Source organism: Pelobates fuscus, chromosome 9 (genome assembly GCF_036172605.1).
Source record: "Pelobates fuscus isolate aPelFus1 chromosome 9, aPelFus1.pri, whole genome shotgun sequence".
NCBI classification, from domain to species: domain Eukaryota; kingdom Metazoa; phylum Chordata; class Amphibia; order Anura; family Pelobatidae; genus Pelobates; species Pelobates fuscus.
The window spans coordinates 147094160-147112329 of NC_086325.1; the positions used below are offsets into that span (position 1 = coordinate 147094160).

At 42.0% G+C, this 18170-nt stretch overlaps 1 protein-coding gene across 1 annotated transcript in view; it reads right to left on the reverse strand.

Annotated features, from left to right (window-relative positions):
* TMEM268 (transmembrane protein 268) overlaps positions 1-5525 on the reverse strand; it is a 39824-nt gene extending 34299 nt beyond the window's left edge. The window contains exon 1 of the mRNA XM_063432690.1: positions 5399-5525. The gene's annotated coding sequence lies outside the window, so the exon portion shown is untranslated. The remainder of the gene's footprint in view (positions 1-5398) is intronic.
* Between the last annotated feature and the right edge of the window lie 12645 nt (positions 5526-18170).

The following is an 18170-nucleotide window of genomic DNA, read 5'->3' on the forward strand; positions in this document are numbered from 1 at the left end:
TGTAAGTATCCCTGCGTGTGTCTATGCATGCATGCGTGTTATGATGTGTGTCTATGCAAATATCCCTGCGTCTGTCTATGCATGCATGTGTGTGCTAGTGAGTGTCTATGTAAGTATTCCTACGTGTGTCTATGCATGCAACCATCTGTGTGCTAGTGTGTCTATGTAAGCATCCCTGCGTGTATCTATGCATGCATCCATCTGTGTGCTAGTGTGTGTCTATGTAAGTATTCCTGCGTGTGTCTATGCATGCAACCATTTGTGTGCTAGTGTGTGTCTATGTAAGTATCCCTGCGTGTGTCTATGCGTGCATGCATGTTATCATGTGTGTCTATGCAAATATCCCTGCGTGTGTCTATGCATGCATGCAGGGCCGCCATCAGGGCATGACAACCATAACAGTTGTCATGGGCCCGGCGGCCCTCGGGGGCCCGGCCGTCCGGGCCCCACGTGTGGGGCCCATCGGGTGGCCCACACACTTAGGGCCACCCGATGACCCCCCTTCTTCAGGGGCCCGGTCAGCGCTATGGCCGTTGTATAGCGCAACCGGGCCCCTTTAAAAAAAAAAAAAAAAAAAGCAGCCGCAAGTGCTGCTGGGAGGAAGTGCCTCCCAGCTCACTCCGCGCGGGAGGAGCGCGCCCGCCCGCCCAGCCGTAAAGAGGGAGAGCCCAGCAATGAAGAGGGAGCAGCGCCGACTCCCATCATCCCCAGCCACCCTCCTGCAAAGAAAAGGTAAGAGACAGGAGGGTGGCTGGAAAATGAGCTGTGTGTGTGCATGTATGTGTGTCTGTCTGTGTCTGTCTGCATGTATGTGTGTGTGTGTCTGTATGTATGTCTGTGTGTCTGTCTGCATGTATGTGTGTGTGTGTGTGTGTCTGTATGTGTGTCTGTATGCATGTATGTGTATGTGTGTCTGTCTGTATGTATGTCTGTATGCATGTATGTGTATGTCTGTCTGTCTGTGTGTCTGTATGCATGTTTGTGTATGTCTGTCTGTATGCATGTCTGTGTCTGTATGCATGTATGTGTATGTCTGTGTGTCTGTATGCATGTCTGTGTGTCTGTATGCATGTATGTGTATGTCTGTATGTATGCATGTGTGTCTGTATGCATGTCTGTGTATGTATGTCTGTCTGTATGCATGTATGTCTGTCTGTCTGTATGTGTATGTCTGTATGCATGTATGTCTATGTATGTATGTCTGTCTGGCTGCATGCATGTCTGTCTGTATGTCTATGTCTGTCTGTATGCGTGTATGTCTGTGTGTCTGGATGCATGTATGTGTATGTATGTCTGTCTGCATGCCTGTATGCATGTATGTCTATGTATGTATGTCTGTCTGGATGCATGCATGTCTGTCTGGATGTCTGTATGCGTGTATGTCTGTCTGTATGCATGCATGTCTGTGTGTCTGGATGCATGTATGTGTATGTATGTCTGTCTGTGTATGTATGTCTGTCTGCATGCATGTATGTCTGTCCATATGTCTATGTGTGTATGTATGTATGTCTGTGTGTATGTCTATGTATGTATGTCTGTCTGTATGTATGTATGTATGTATGTCTGGATGCATGTCTGTGTGTATGTCTGTGTGTATGTCTATGTCTGTCTGACTGCATGCATGTATGTCTACGTATGTATGTCTGTCTATGTATGTTTGTGTATGTCTGTATGCATACATGTATGTCTGTATGCATGTATGTCTGTATGTATGTCTATGTATGTGTATATGTATGTCTGTATGTCAGTATGAATGTATGTCTGCATATTATTATGAACGTAGGTCTGTGTGTATGTGTGTATGGATGTCTGTATGCATGTATGTCTGTATATATGCATGTATGTCAGTCTGTATGTCTGTATGCCATTATGAATGTATGTGTGTATGGATGTCAGTGTCTGTATGTATGAATGTGTGTGTGTGTGTGTGTATGTATGTATGTCGGTGTCTGTATGTATGTGTGTCTGTCTGTCACTATGTATGCCTGTGTGTATGTCTCAGTATGTGTGTGTCAGTATGTATGCCTGTATGCGTGTATGTCTGTTTCAGTATGTGTGTCTGTTAGTATGTATCAGTGTGTGCGTTTGTGTCTGTGTGTGGAACCAGTGAGCGGTATTTGGAGGCGGGCCCCAGGGGGCCCAGACCCTGAGCTGAGTTAGGGGCCCCAAAATTTCTGGTGGCGGCCCTGCATGCATGTGTGTGCTAGTGAAGGTCTATGTAAGTATTCCTGCAAGTGTCTATACATGTAACCATCTGTGTGCTAGTGTGTGTCTATGTAAGTATTCCTGCGTGTGTCTATGCATGCAACCATCTGTGTGCTAGTGTGTGTCTATGTAAGTATCCCTGCGTGTGTCTATGCATGCATGCGTGTTATCATGTTTGTCTATGCAAATATCCCTGCGTGTCTATGCATGCATGTGTGTGCTAGTGAAGGTCTATGTAAGTATTCCTGCAAGTGTCTATGCATGCAACCATCTGTGTGCTAGTGTGTGTCTATGTAAGTATTCCTGCGTGTGTCTATGCATGCAACCATCTGTGTACTAGTGTGTGTCTATGTAAGTATCCCTGCGTGTGTCTATGCATGCATGCGTGTTATCATGTGTGTCTATGCAAATATCCCTGCGTGTGTCTATGCATGTATGTATGTGTGCTAGTGTGTGTCTATGTAAGTATTCCTGCGTGTGTCTATGCATGCAACCATCTGTGTTCTAGTGTGTCTATGTAAGTATCCCTGCGTGTATCTATGCATGCAACCATCTGTGTTCTAGTGTGTCTATGTAAGTATCCCTGCGTGTATCTTTGTGTGCTAGTGTGTGTCTATGTAAGTATCCCTGCGTGTGTCTATGCATGCATGCATGTTAGTTATGATGTGTGTCTATGCAAATATCCCTGCGTCTGTCTATGCATGCATGTATGTGTGTGCTAGTGAGTGTCTATGTAAGTATTCCTGCATGTGTCTATACATGTAACCATCTGTGTGCTAGTGTGTGTCTATGTAAGTATTCCTGCGTGTGTCTATGCATGCAACCATCTGTGTGCTAGTGTGTGTCTATGTAAGTATCCCTGCGTGTGTCTATGCATGCATGCGTGTTATCATGTTTGTCTATGCAAATATCCCTGCGTGTCTATGCATGCATGTGTGTGCTAGTGAAGGTCTATGTAAGTATTCCTGCAAGTGTCTATGCATGCAACCATCTGTGTGCTAGTGTGTGTCTATGTAAGTATTCCTGCGTGTGTCTATGCATGCAACCATCTGTGTACTAGTGTGTGTCTATGTAAGTATCCCTGCGTGTGTCTATGCATGCATGCGTGTTATCATGTGTGTCTATGCAAATATCCCTGCGTGTGTCTATGCATGTATGTATGTGTGCTAGTGTGTGTCTATGTAAGTATTCCTGCGTGTGTCTATGCATGCAACCATCTGTGTTCTAGTGTGTCTATGTAAGTATCCCTGCGTGTATCTATGCATGCAACCATCTGTGTTCTAGTGTGTCTATGTAAGTATCCCTGCGTGTATCTTTGTGTGCTAGTGTGTGTCTATGTAAGTATCCCTGCGTGTGTCTATGCATGCATGCATGTTAGTTATGATGTGTGTCTATGCAAATATCCCTGCGTCTGTCTATGCATGCATGTATGTGTGTGCTAGTGAGTGTCTATGTAAGTATTCCTGCATGTGTCTATGCATGCAACCATCTGTGTGCTAGTGTGTCTATGTAAGTATCCCTGCGTGTATCTATGCATGCATCCATCTGTGTGCTAGTGTGTGTCTATGTAAGTATTCCTGCGTGTGTCTATGCATGCAACCATCTGTGTGCTAGTGTGTCTATGTAAGTATCCCTGCGTGTATCTATGCATGCATCCATCTGTGTGCTAGTGTGTGTCTATGTAAGTATTCCTGCGTGTGTCTATGCATGCAACCATTTGTGTGCTAGTGTGTGTCTATGTAAGTATCCCTGCGTGTGTCTATGCATGCATGCATGTTATCATGTGTGTCTATGCAAATATCCCTGCGTGTGTCTATGCATGCATGTATGTGTGTGCTGGGATTCTGTGTCCTTGGGTGCGTTTACGTGCTTGTTCTAGTATACATCTGTGTGCTCTGTGATTGCAATCATAAAATATAATAGAGGGTATCCTATATCATTTCATTACCATGGGTTCCCAAAACACAATTTTTCACTAAACTTGGAATTGTGTCGAAATAGGGTTGTATATTTCAAGCCAAGGTTGATAAACGTGAAAAAATATCTGAATTTGATATTTATTTTTCCATTCAGTTTATTTGCTTTTCCTCCTTACACCCACAGCTGCAATTTCTGGTTTAGCGAATAACTGAGTGGGTGAGACTCACAGCAACAGTAATAGCGAATAATAAGAAAATAAAATAGGATCTGCACGTGTGAAAAATAAGTAACGGCAGAAAGAAAATGTACTGAAAAATAAAAATGTGGTCTATTTACTAAGCAGTGAGTTGCAGTGAGTTTAAACTTGCTAAATCGGTAGAGTGTGGAAAGAAACCCAAAGTTAGCAGACGTCATTTTTTTCTCATCACGGATTACATTCTGCAAGTTGCTTGACCCCAAACATTTTTATCAATGAACTCCAAGCGTTAAACATTTACAAAGGGGCTTATTCGCTAAACTGGGATTGTAGACCAAGAAAAAGTTAAAAAGGTAGAACAATACCTGACTTGGAGAACCCTTCTAACACAGCTATCTTGTCTTCAATTTTCAGTTCTGTGATCAATTCATCACAATTATCAATTAACTGAATAAACCCGAAGAAAATAGAATATTCTAAAAATGTGAAAGTTACACCACTCACTCCATGGCACTTTGAGAAAAAAAGATATTTAAAAAGCAATTGTGTTTTTAATCACTATAATTTGCTGTTTAGGGACCAAATTCTAGTGAAATGAAAACAAAATTGTAAAATTGCTGGAAATATTCCCCAACTGCGCTATAGTCAGATTCCGCTTGGCTGTTTTATTTTAATTTTTTTAATTTTATTTTTCAGTACAGTTTACAGGCTTATTCGCCAAAGTGAAAAATTCAGATCAATTTCAAATTTTAGGCCAAAATTGACAAACTTGCAAATATCTCAAAGCCAGCTAGGCTTCCGATTCAGGTTCATTGTCCTTAAATTTGAAATTCGCTTTTAATTCACTTTCAATTCCCGATAATTAAAGTGTTTAGTGGATGCATTCCCAAGTCTTTTATTTGAGAAAGTGCCCATTCAGAGATCTTTCAACGTGCTACGAAATAATGTAACAACAATATAATAAAAACTACTCACTTTTAGTGTCAGAATTTACATATTCTTCACATACTTTTGAGTCTTATGTTCATTCTCCAGATGTGTCCAATCAAATGTCACTTATCAGATCAACGTACTTACCTGCACGTCATTTTCTGCAGGCTTTCTTGGTGAGTTCCTCTTTGTTATCAAATAAATCGCAAAGCTTCTATGTTCCACTCTTTTTCTCTAACACCTTTTAGATCGTTGCTGTATTTTCCTACATATTTTGTCCCAGAGAACTTTGGAATAGATTGCAAAACACTCGGTAAGCGGGGGAAAAAAGCAAGCATCTGATATATTTTCAAACGCGCCCTGTTTTACGGCTCTGCCTCTCCCTTCCCTTCACCGTGTAGTGTTAATTAAATTACACAGACATGCTAAAAAGGGTTTATTTCAATACTGAGTGTGTGCAAACCTTACAACAATCTCTGATTACTTCATGCTATAAATATATCAGCATATCAGTGCAGGCCCAGACTGGCCATTGGGCCAACAAGAGCGCCCAGTGAGACGTAACGTTCATGGGCCAAGGGTCGGTTGGGGTCTTCAATGATTTTTAAAAACTCATATAACCCAGCTGGCTGCAGTGTTTTCACCTGCAGACATTCATAGGCTGTAATGTCAGAGAATTGAATCATGGGTAGGAAATTGCAGCCACTAAAAATGGCAGGGGCTTATGGGGGGAGCGACATATTTAAAAAGTTGTAGTGAGAGGGAAACAAGATAAAACAGCCGGTTAATTGGCATCATCGTGTGATAAATCTACGTTTATCTGCACACAGCAGATGCTTCCAAACTCTGCACTGAACTCAGCAGGTCACAGTTCCACTGTTGCTTGTCTTATAATTATTCATATTTAACACCTTGAATTGCAGGTTTCCGATAACCCTTTCTAGTGATCCTATTATAAATGATGTAATAGTGAAATGGTAAAACAAACATGACAGGTGTAGAGTCGCCCTATGGGCAGTCGGAACCTTGGACAAAAAAACCCCACATACCTAACCCAATAATACGCTGACACTAGGGTATATGGGTAAAATTGTCCACAGCTTTTATTAACCATTATAATAATAAATAACATAAACAATATAATAATAATAATTTAATATATAAATATGGGTCATTGCCCCCATACTCCGCCCCGCATCCGCATCCTTCTTTTAATATAACGGGCAATGACCCCCAACATATTAACACATATATATATATCTTTAACAATTTGCAACCTTAGTCCAACATAACAGTTTAAGTGCCAACCATAAATAACCACGGCAGGGATATACCCCACCAGGTTCTGAGCAACCTCCAGGACTCGAAACCTACCAACCACCAGTGACCACAATTTCCATGTCCGTGACGTTCCTCATGGGAGCCTATTTCCTCCTCCTCGGCTCCCTATCCCGCCGTTGTGACAAAATGGGATACCCTCATCTATGCCAACAAGGAACCCAGGGAGGGTGGGTGGGACAAACTCTGCCAGGTAAGAAATTAAATGTGCTCTACCTAAAATGGCTGCCTACTTAAGTAGACCAGCCCCTTCTCTCCCACAATCCCCCAGTCCTAGCCGGCTCCTCCTAAGCCCGCCTCCTCACCCCTGTCAAGGCCCTCCTCCGCTAAGCTGTGCTTTGGCTCCTTGGGGCTACAAGAGACAGCTTTGAATAATAAACACACAGAGGGTGAGAGGAGCTGTTCTTTGGACAATTTAGCCATGTGGCAACATCCCCGGCGGAACAGTTCTAGTTTTGTGGTCCTGTATCACCATCTCGGTTTTTATTCCCTGGTATTTGTGCCTAGGGCAGCACAAAACCAGGATACACCACTGCTCAGGGCTAGTTCGTCACTGGATGCACTGAGCAAGCTGCACTCGGGACATCCTTCAATGAGCAGAGCACTGTAAATGGACAGGGTTTTCACCTTTGACACAAAACACCTTTCCTCTTTCCTCTAACACGTTCTCTTAGCACATTACAAGATTTTACTTCCTATATTTGGAACTATGTAACTGGTAAAAGAAGCACCAGAGTTAAAGGGACACTGTTGTCATCAGAACAACTTCAGCTTAATGTAATTCATTTGGTGTTTATAGCCTGTCCCTGCAGGTATTTTAATTTTACATTGCTGCCAAGGAACACCCCTAGCGGCAGTCACTCAGACAGCCACTAGAGGTGCTTCCTGGGTCAGAACTGCACTGCATGGAGGAGCTGAGTGTTCCCCATAGAGAAGCATTGATTCAATGCATCTCTATGAGGAGATGCTGATTGGCGCAGTGAGCATTTTGCTGCGCGTGCACAATGGTCTTCTAATGCTTTCCAATGGGAAAGCATTGGATTGGCTGAGATTGTCAAGCTTGATGATCTCAGCCTAGGAGGTGGAGCGGGTTAGAGCTTGTGATTCTGGAATTGTGCACATGTGTATGTGCTTGCAAGTGTGTGTGCACAGTTCTAACTGATGGAATTTCTGTCTCTGGCATTGTTTACCTGTGTACGTGCCTGAGCAACCTTGCATGTGAATGTGTGTGTCTGTGTCTAGGAGCGTATGTTTGTGGGGAGGTTGATTGCCTTGTCTTCAGTGGTGTGTAATAGGGTGAGTATGGGGGTACCAGTGGGATGAGGAAGGTGAACTTAAGGAGATTTGGGGGATAGGTGTGAAAGGGTGAGGTGGGCGAGTGTGACAGAATGAGGGTTGGTGAGTGTGACAGAGTGAGGGGTGTGGCAGAGTGTATTACAGGGTGGTGAGTGTAATAACAAAATTATGTGATAGGTGACGCTATAACCCATACAATATTACGCACAATACTTAACACTTATCAATACACATAAAATACAAAAAGGCGCGCCTAATTTAATATTAAATGTAATATGTATTGTGCTACACAATATTCTAAATAATTTATTTTGTGTTGTGGTAAAATGATTTTAAAAACACCAATAAAAATATGACCACACAGAACTTGGGCAACAAATAAACCACTAACTCACAAATATAAATATATATATAGTCTGTCCAGAAAAATTCCAAGCATTGTTAATATGACGAGAACAGTTTGGGAAACATCGATGTAACCTGGCAGCCAAGGGGAGCTGACTGGAATGCGCATGTGTGAACAATGCTGACATCGCTGTACTAGTCAGTTGGGGCGCTAGGCGCCATTGAGTGAATGTGTGTACTGTGTGGCCGTTGCATTCGAAATGACTGAGCGAGTAGAGCAACAAATCTGCATCAAATTTTGAACATTCCTCCGCGGGAACTATTTAGATGACTCAGAAGGTTTCGTGGACGTTGTAATGAGTGCAGAGCAAATAAAAGCATGTCACAAACGCTTCAAAGATGGTCGAGAATCTGTTGAAAGATTTGGCACTCTGCGACTTCTGTCTGTCTTTCCAGAACTGAAATTACCTTTGAAAGGGAAGAGATTTCAGACTGTCCATGAGATTCTCTGATGGCGATTTCAACAAAGGATTTTGCAGAGTGTTTCGAACAGTGGAAGAGACGCTGGGAGAACTGTGTGAGGTCCCAAGGTGCCGACTTTGAAGGGAACTGAGGCGTCATTGTTCTATGTACAATGTTTCTTGTATCTTTTTCAACAAATGTCTATTTTTCATATTACACGGCTGGATACTTTCCGGACAGACTTCGTATATTGCTCAGAGCTGGAGATACAGGTCCTAGAGCTGCGGCCCTGGGGGGCCGCATTGGCCGCCCAACATGTAATCTGGCATTGTCAGAGGAGGCAGTCATATCGCAATATTTGTAAATCGCTTTAGTTATAACCCACTGTGTGCAGTGACAGAGGACCTACCTACCATAACCTACACAATGAACGATTGTTATATTAGGAACGTTAAAGGATACATTTATACACATTCGGTTTCACATTCCTTTGGCACGAAAAGAGTTAATGAAATGTTGCAATCAAAATGGTACAAAAGCTCTTTAGCTCCAAATGTGTGACACAAAGGCACAAAGCTTTTTGATCTATAATTCCGAGTGAATCACTGGTAAGAATATTTGTGATTCATGGTGGTGTACATAGACGTAATTAGGTGTTATTCTGTTCTGCTTCACATCAGAAATATTCTGAGTGGAAAGAAAAAAATGTGGTTTTAAAAAGGCATTAAATAACAAAAAAAATAAACTCTGCTTGCAGCTAGCTGTCATTTATTTATGAAACATTATAAATAATATAAACCAAAGAATATTGCAATTTCTGTAACTTGTGATCAAGAATCAGAGAATATTCATTCCTGGTATTATTAGATTTAGGGGTAGGATTAGCAGGCATAAAATGAAATGTATTCACTAAACCTAAAATTATAAAAAAAAAAACTGACAAAGGAAATGGCAGGTTTTAAAGCCAAGTATCTGAACTGTGAAATGGCAAAAAAAAATATTTTTTTATTTGTTTTTTTCAGCATCTGTGCTGAATGTTCACAAAATTTGCAAACGGTCGTGTCGATTTTCCACAATTCCTGTTTTAAAACAGTGGTGGGTATGAGGTGTGATCTGTGTACCTAGCAGTACTCTGTGGAATTTAGAATGTACCTATTCGGCAAAAGAACACACAGAAAAATGTGGCAGTGTTCCTTGCTTCTGATATATGGTGGATCAGTAGCAGCGATTAATCAAACGTGAACCTACCATCTTCTCAAATGTTCTCATTACGGGGGCAGCCATGTTGACCTGATCTCTATTACTGTTTTTCAGTCATCATTTTCTATTATTACTGAGAATAAAACAATATGGTTAATAGATCCTTGTTGTGTATTATTTTGCTATGAATACATTTAGGGTACTTATTTTCGCAACCTGGGGTTAGACATCTGTGGTAGGAACCACCACTAATCTGTTGAGACCATACACAATTTAAAGGTCTGAATCCTTCCCAGCATGCCTTTTTCAGATGGCCGAGCTGATGTCAGGAATAATATTTGTGAATGCACCTTGACTCGATAACCTGTGTGGTTTTTAGGTGGATAAAATTTTAAGGCAAATTAAATATAGCTGTGCCAATGGAGATAATGCTAAGTCAGGAGATTGCATTGAAATACTGAAATACTGATATGTATTCACAGAGACTATAATACAATGCATATTCTAGTTTGGCAACTACCATGCCTGTCCTTCTACAAATCATTCCTATACTCCATGGCCAAAACAAAGTAAAAAAAGGAAAATACCTCCCAACTGTCCTTCTTCAGGTGTGACAGTCCCTATTGTAGCACACTGAAATTTGAATGTAGGAAGAATAGCTGATCTGAGCGAACAGGCTTAAGCAATCAATACCTTCCTGACTCGAAACTAGGGTAAAAACTGAAAAAAATGGTCCAATCGACATGTCCGCAGTACATTATCCACCTATAATAAAACATGGAGCACATGAGACAAATTTTTAAGCTCTACCAGACGGAAACGTGGGGTGGTTCTGCATTACCTTTTCGAAGTGGTACTCCCTCTTCCATTTTTTTTCTATTTATTTCTAAAAGTGTGATATAAAAATGTTAGTAAATTTTTCTTGAAATCATGTTTATGCTCCGATGCATGTTATAAATTCCTGCCTCTAAATAAATATTCTTTAAAAAAAAAAAAAAAAAAAAAAAACTAATCTAAAAGAATTGTGAAAACCCACCTATAATTGCAAATCTTGTAAGTATTAAAAAAATATGGGGGCGGAGCTCGGGAGCGAGAATGGAAAGACGCCATTTCTAACGGTTGCCAATCTGCCAATGCTATTTTCAATCCACAACCTCTCACGGGAGCCCTTCACCCTCCAAACCACCTTCAATAGCCTCATGAACCCCTGCTGCATCGATCGATGCCTTTCAAATACTCACCGAAGTCGACCGAAGTGAAACGCAAGCCGGGGGCCTACTTACCTCCAACCTTCCCCTGCCTGGAGTCTCTCCTGCAAAGGTCTCGCCTGGCCGAACCTCCCGCTGCCACAGTGAGTCAAATAGCGGCCTCCCTCAGAGCTGAAAAAAACCAAAACACTCCCAAAAACCCATGCCAGGTATTTCGGCCGATCAAGGGGTTATAGGGACACTGCTACAGCGCCAACTGTGCCCCAAGAAGGCCGCCGCAGAAGGCCCAGTCCCCTCTGTTCTTTCTCTACAGCCAGCCCAGGCCTTGCCACCTGAACAACCTGAGCCTCTGAGCAACATTCAGCTACCACCATACCAGGTGGTTCTGCCCCTGCCACAAAACAAGACCTGCAGAACATGCTGCATGGATTTAAGAAAACCCTGGCAGCAGAGCTAGCACTTCTTAACACAGGAATGCAGCAGGCCACAGATAAGGTGCACATAGCAGAGGGTGAAATTTAGGACATACAGAGTGGAATGGCTACAATGAACAAGACCATACCACAACTACAATCCACCCAACAGGCATTGTCACTGCAGCTGGTAGCCCAAGAAGACAGATACAGACGGAACCATGTTAAAATCCGTGGTATACCCGCAACAGTAACCATTGAAGAAATGCCTCCGGCTGTAGTCAAAAACATCACCCTGGCAGGGATATATCGTCTCCCTAAGCGGACATCACCAACAACACCCCTGGCCGGGGATGTAATCCTGCGCTGCTCCCTACCACAGGAGAAGGCCCACTCATGTTCGAGGATTCCAACTTATCCGTCTACCAGAAACTAACCAGGGCTACGCTTCAATGGTGCAAATCATTGAGCCAACTTACTGGACACCAGCGGTTTGACGTATCGATGGGGGGCACCAAGATCACTAATTGTCACCCACAACGGGACTGCGCACAAACTCTGCTCTGAAACAGAGGCTTCTGCACTCCTTGCAGCTTTGGGTCTCATGGACTTGACACCCACTACTCCTGCTCAGACATCTACCCAGACCTGTGACCCGACCCAAGTGGTGCCGTTTGTGCCAAGAACTGGACCCGGGAACACTGTGGCCCCTGATTGAGAAGGTGGCAGACCATGACCCCAAAAGAGCGGCGGGAGAAGCCACAGCCCAAGCTGTTTGTTTATGATTTTGACATTTTCGTGTTGTTCTTTTATCCCTCTTCCTTTCTTGCTGCTACAACCCCCAACTACCGGGAGACGCCTAACACTGGTGATCCCCCTAAGTGGCATGATACACAGGTCCACTCCAGTCTCGCAACTCATGCGAATCTAAGTTAAAACAAACAACCCCCGATACCACCTTGGTCAGGGGCGACCACCCCTCTCGAGCAAGCCTTCAATACATTTTTTTACTCCCCACACCTTCTAACGAAGGCAAGATTCTTGTAAGGCAAACTCCTATTCACTCTCTTTCGACACAATCATATATCTTAATAATTTTCAGACATCCTCTTGTTCTGTGCTAACTGCATGTTGGAAATCTTGCATATAATACTCCCGAATCTATATTTTGCCTCTGACCACAAATATGCCACTAAGCTCTTCCTAGGAAGACTTCTCAATATCTCCTTTACATTAAGGTAATCTGTTTCTATCTTGTCACGGTCTCCTAGGGCCACAACCTTGCTTATGTATAAAAGAAAAAACGTGCAGCCTTGCCATGACACCTTTTGTTTATTGTTACGTGTTTGACTGATGCAAATGTGTCCCATCATGCTTTTATTGTACCATATGCACAACGAAAATAAAGGTTTTTTTTTTAAAACTATATATATATATATATATATATATATATATATATATATATAGTGGCCAATACATGAGTGTATTTTTTATTCTTTAATGAAAACAAGTCAAAACCAAGCCAAAAGTGTAATAGTTAAAAGGGACTCTCCAGTGCCAAGAAAACATTTGTTTTCCTGGCACTGCAGGACCCTTAAGTGCCCCTCTCCCTCCCACCCCCATCTCATGTTGTTGAAGGGGTTAAAAACATTAGACTTCCCCATAGGAAAGTATTATTCAATGCTTTCCTATGGGGATTTCGGCGGCACTGAAGGTCCTCACATAGCGAGAGGACATCCAACGTCGCTTAAAACACTTTTCGTGTTCCAAGAACACGGAAGTACCTCTAGTGGCTGTCTAGACAGCCACTAGAGGAGGACTTAACCCTGCAAGGTAATTATTGCCGTTTATGAAAACTGCGATAATTACATGCTCAGGGTTAAGGGTGATGGGAGTTGGCACCCAGACCACTCCAATGGGCAGAAGTGGTCTGGGTGCCCTTTAACTATGTCGTAGAAAAAAAAGTTTGAAAGCAAGACTCGTTGAAGTAACTTTAAATGATCCTTGCCAGTCAGTAATAAGATGCAGGAATCTAGACTTTACCAGTGTGTGCAGGCCGCCATTGCGCATGAAGACTGACCGAATTTCTGACCTCGCTCTATTATGGGACACTCGTCAACACAAAACAGTTACAATGTGGGAATTTGAAATAAAGATAGAATATTGTTCCTGACCACCAGTGCATGTCTTTTGTTTGACACATAAAGCTAGAATCACAGGAAGCCAACGTTCGCAAATTTCTACTGAACATTCAGATAAAGTACTGCTGGAAAAAATGAAATGATTGATCTTTGTGTATTAAAACTATTTCCAAGCTGCGTTGCCTTTTATTTCTAAATAAAATAATTTCTCACAAAATTTAAAGGGCCAGTATTACTTCTCGGAATTTTTAATACCACATTGATTTATTTGAAATATTTAAGAAAATAAAATATGCTCGTGAGGTCTTAAAAAAAAATCTAATTAAAAGTAGAAAACGGCATGTCTGTATTTACTGTACTCTAGAGCTGAGTGCCTCCATCTTGGATCCCTGACAGTAATTATTATAAGCTTACTAGAAGACCTTTGTGCCAGACAATCAGCCTGTAGGAGATTTACCAAAGTTTAGTTTTCTGAAAAGTATTGCAAAGATGTTACAGGGGAACAACAAGTCTGTCATGGAATGTGCTTGATGGTTCTGTTGGTTTCCATATTGATAGCCCCACATTTAGTACTTTGCACCATTTTTCACGATGTAACACTTTGATAAATCTCCCGCAATGTTTCTTTTTCTCCTACCCCAATGCAATGTGTGACATGGCTGCATCTGGACTATACTGGATTGTGGTGCCAATTAAATCTTTTATGTAAATTACAGGGTTATTCACTGTAGTTAAAATTGCAGGGAATTCAAAGTGAATTTTATATTAGCCAAACTGAAAACTTAGCTGAATGGGATAATTTTTCCAGTTTAGCTATATTGACCATAAAGGGACACTATAGTCATCAGAACAACAACTATTTGTTCTGGTGAGTAGAATCATTACCTTCGGGCTTTTTGCTGTAAACATTGTCTTTTCAGAGAAAATGCAGTGTTAACATTACAGCCTAGGAATACCTCCACTGGCCACTCCTCGGATCTCTGCTAGAGGTGCTTCCTGGGGCAGTGCTGCACAGTGTGACTGCCATTCAGTGTCTCCACTCTCTGCATGGAGACACTGAACTTTCCTCATAGAGATGCATTGATTTAATGTATCTCTGTAAGGAGATGTTGATTGACCAGGGCTGGGTTTGACTTGTGCTGGCTCTGCCCCTGATCTGCCTCCTTGACAGTCTCAGCCAGTCCTATGGGGAAAGCATTATGGTTGACTCACATAATGACTTCTGATGATGTCAGCCAAGCAGGCAGATCAGGGGCAGAACCACCACCAGCAGCAGCAGACTTGAATAAAAGTAAGATTTTGCTATATTTAGGGGACCAAGTGGGCTAGATGGTGGTTTTAACACTGTAGGGTCAGAAATACATGTTTGTGTTTCAGATCCTCTAATGTTCCTTTAAATTTGAAATTCACTTTGAATTTTCTGCAATTCTCACTTTTGTGAATAATCCTGATGTTTTATATAATTATGTAATTTCCTAAATTCATGTTAAAGGGACACTATAGGAACCCAGACCACTATATATCATTAAAGTGGTCTGTGTGCAGTGTCCCTGTCCCTCTTTAGTCCTGCAATGTAAAACATTTCAGTTTTAGAGAAACAGCAATGTTTAAATGGCTGTACTAAGACTGCCTCTAGTGTCTGTCCACCAGACAGCCACTAGAGGTTCTTCCTGGAGTTTCATGGATGACAGTAGACGTCCTCACGCTTTGCTTGAAAACATCCAGCATCAAGCAAAACCGCACAGTTTAGCATTGATTCAATGCTTTCCTGTGTAAAAGGACTAATGCTTTTGTGACACTCACTGCGCATGTACATTAGGTCCCCCCTATCGGCTCAATTTGGAGGAGCGAAGTGTGATGCAGTGCTAAGGTACATCAACGCTAGAATCAACTATGTGAATAAAGGGTTATTTATCCCTTTACAATGCTGGGAGAGGGAGGGGGCAGAGGAACGTCTTTGTATTCCTAACACTAAAGCACCCCCCCCATGGTCATATGCCATAAGGAAAAGCCGATAGTCATTGGTGCTATGTGGTGGTGCAGGAAGGAGGCCTCATCTATTGGCCATATATCCACCAATTTTGCCCTTTCAATTGGATCTTTTATCCCCCTAAGATGCAGGTAAACACCACAAAAAGCAGAATCACCCACATTATTATAATTTATTGCTTTTAGGCACAAGGTACCCTTCATTTAAAAGGCAGAATTTGTATGTGTGGTGTAGTGTCTCTAGAAGATAAGGCATCCTTTGGAAGCTTCGTCCTCTTTCAAATAAGTTGTTTTACATCTTTGTAAGATGATTCTAATGTGATTAATATGTATTTATTATTATTCTGTTAGCCTGAAAAAGTGATGTTTTCAAACTTGAGATCTAATATGGTTAAAAACTGTGAGTTGTACCCTTCCACCCAGCTTCTTATCAATGTCTGGAGGTAAAAGATAATTTCAGTCTCTGCTTCATAACCCATTGCTTAGCCTACCTGTAATATTGATCTTTTCCTAATCTCATCTTTTTGGTGTTTTATGAGATACATCTTCACGGCTTACTGAAATGTCACTTTTATGTTTTTATTATCGTCCCATAGATTTTGTGGCTTATATCCTTTCTATTACAAATTACACTGGATGTATATCTGTCATATTACAGTCATTTAAGCAATCATCCTTATCTCTCAGCAACAATTTTACTGATTGACGGTTTTCTTTGTTCGAATTTTTACATAATTTGTATGATTACTTCCATTGTGGATGTTTCTGCTTTTTTTTTTCAACTTTCGATATTAAATACTGCACCAATCCTGTGATAGAATTTCGAAAAAGCACTCTACAAATAGGTATTTAAATTTCCTGAGATACACAATTAAAACAATGTGTGAAATATATATTTTCTGTTTACTTGTTGTCTTATATTTCATTTTACTTATGTCTACACACTTATTTTGCCCATTTGTACTTGATTAGAGGTTTTTGACCCTGGAGGTACAGTCATAATAATGTGTTTTCTTAAAGGGATGCTCTAGTCACTGTAACTGCTTCATCCCATTGAAGTGGTTATAGTATCTGAAGTTCCCCTGCTGTCATCATTGCATTCAGTGCTCTTAGCCGTCTATTTTTAGTTATTTATTTTTCATTTTTGCAGTGCAAATAATAAAAATCAAGCATGTGATGCCGCAACAGCAAAGACAAGCAAAGTAACAACAGACAATATAAGATAGTAGCATGGCATTCAAGTTAATTGCACAATTTTTGGTAATAATAAGAGACGAAATCAAGATGTAAAAATGTCAGTAAAGTAGAATTTTTTTTTGATGAGTTACGATACATTAACAGAAAATGCGATGAACTGTTAGATCACTGGGTATTAGAAATGAGCATGAGTTAGGAATAACAAGAGACACACAAGAAAAGACTACCGCATATTTAACATAGATCTCTGCATTGTGGACTGGTATAAAACACATAGTGTGTCGAGATCCTGCTCTTCTACATCAACCAATGCCGCAAATAGGCCATAGTCAGAACTCCAACTCCCCACAAGGACCGTTGATCACCTTCTGCTTCTTCAGACCAAGGCCAAGGCCGCCATCAGAAATTGTGGGGCCCCTAACACAGCTCAAGGTCTGGGTGCCCGCCTTCAAATCCCACCCACAGGAATACACACACACAGAAAGATACACACATACTAACAGACACAAATACTGAAACAGACATACACAGAAAGACATGCATACCCACATACATACATGCATACTGATAGATATATACATACATATATACATACACATACTGACATACACACACACAGACATACATGCATACTGACATACATACTGATACATATATACAGACACACATACATACTGACAAACAGACATACACACACACCTCATTTATCAGCCACCCTCCTCTCCCTTACCTTTTCGTTGCAGGAGGGTGGCTGGGGATGATGGGAGCGGATGCCTCTCCTCGGCTGTCTCTCCCCCCGCGCGGAGTAAGCTGGGAGGAAGTGACCGGCCAGTCACTTCCTCCCAGCAGCACTTACGGTGCAGCCGCAATTTGTTTTAAAAGGGCCCGGTCCCGCTATTACGTGGCCGCAGCGCTGACCGGGCCCCTGAAGATATAGGGCTCATTGGGTGGCCCTAAATCCTTGGGCCACCTGATGGGCCCTGGTGCACATGCACCTGCGGTAGTTTCGCCACTCCACGTGGGGCCCGGGCAGTCGGGCCCGTGACAACCGTCATGGTTATCACCCCCTGATGGCGGCCCTGCTCCAGACTATGTGGTTCAGCAGGACGCCTTGTTGCACATATGGTAGATGGCAGAGCCAAACTTCTCGCAGCTGCGGTTTAGAGTCTTAACCCCTTAAGGACCAAACTTCTGGAATAAAAGGGAATCATGACATGTCACACATGTCATGTATCCTTAAGGGGTTAAAGGGGTTCAGTGGCCCATGTCCATATATTCTCCATCTCCAGGTGGCAGGATCCTGAGCCCTGCCCAGGTAGCACGCTACCCA